Source organism: Eimeria mitis, genomic scaffold, assembly GCF_000499745.2.
Source record: "Eimeria mitis Houghton genomic scaffold, Emh_scaff5163, whole genome shotgun sequence".
NCBI lineage: Eukaryota > Apicomplexa > Conoidasida > Eucoccidiorida > Eimeriidae > Eimeria > Eimeria mitis.
In genome coordinates this window covers 2,430-3,065 of record NW_013573457.1, presented here as the reverse complement: position 1 = coordinate 3,065, position 636 = coordinate 2,430, and the positions used below count along the sequence as shown (strand labels likewise).

Below are 636 nucleotides of genomic sequence, written 5' to 3'. Positions count from 1 at the left end.
TCTGCTCGTTACTCCCCCCCCTTTACTTCTTTTTATTCTCTTTCTTCTGTATATACACCCCAGCTGCTGCAGCAAGAGAAGAAGCAGCAGGAGAAGCAGGAGGAGGACCTTTCTAAGCAGCAGCAGCAGCAGCAGCAGCAGCAGCAGAAGCAGCAGCAGCAGCAGCAGCAGCAGCAGGAAATTAAATTATAATGTTTGGGGGAGTAAGATGACGCTCGATAAATATAAAGAAAAGAAAACAAAAAATAAAATAAAAATAAATAAAAAATATAAATATACACAAATAATAAAACCTAAAAAAAGCAATCGGTTGCTGCTGCTGCAGGGCACAGGCATCATCTCTGTATGGCAGCAGCAGCAGCCGCAGCAGCAGCAGCAGCAGCAGCAGCAGCAGCAGCAGCAGCAGTGGTCGATAGGCGGTTCCGCAGCTCATTGTACACTCAATACAAACACCCAGCAGCAGCAGCAGCAGCAGCAGCAGCGGCAGCAGCAGCAGCAGCAGCAGCAGCAGCAGCAGTTGCTGCAACCATACAAAAGAATATGCAGCCTCAATGCTGCTGCAGCAGCAGTCCTAAACACAGACACAGCAGCAGCACCTTCCTGCTACAGCTTCAGACAGTATGGATTCACTGCTGC

At 48.6% G+C, this 636-nt stretch overlaps 1 protein-coding gene across 1 annotated transcript in view; it reads right to left on the bottom strand.

The window, feature by feature from the left end:
• Positions 1-636, bottom strand: part of EMH_0080260 (uncharacterized protein) — a gene marked incomplete at both ends in the record, with an annotated part of 1,607 nt that overhangs the window by 265 nt on the left and 706 nt on the right. The window lies entirely within an intron of this gene.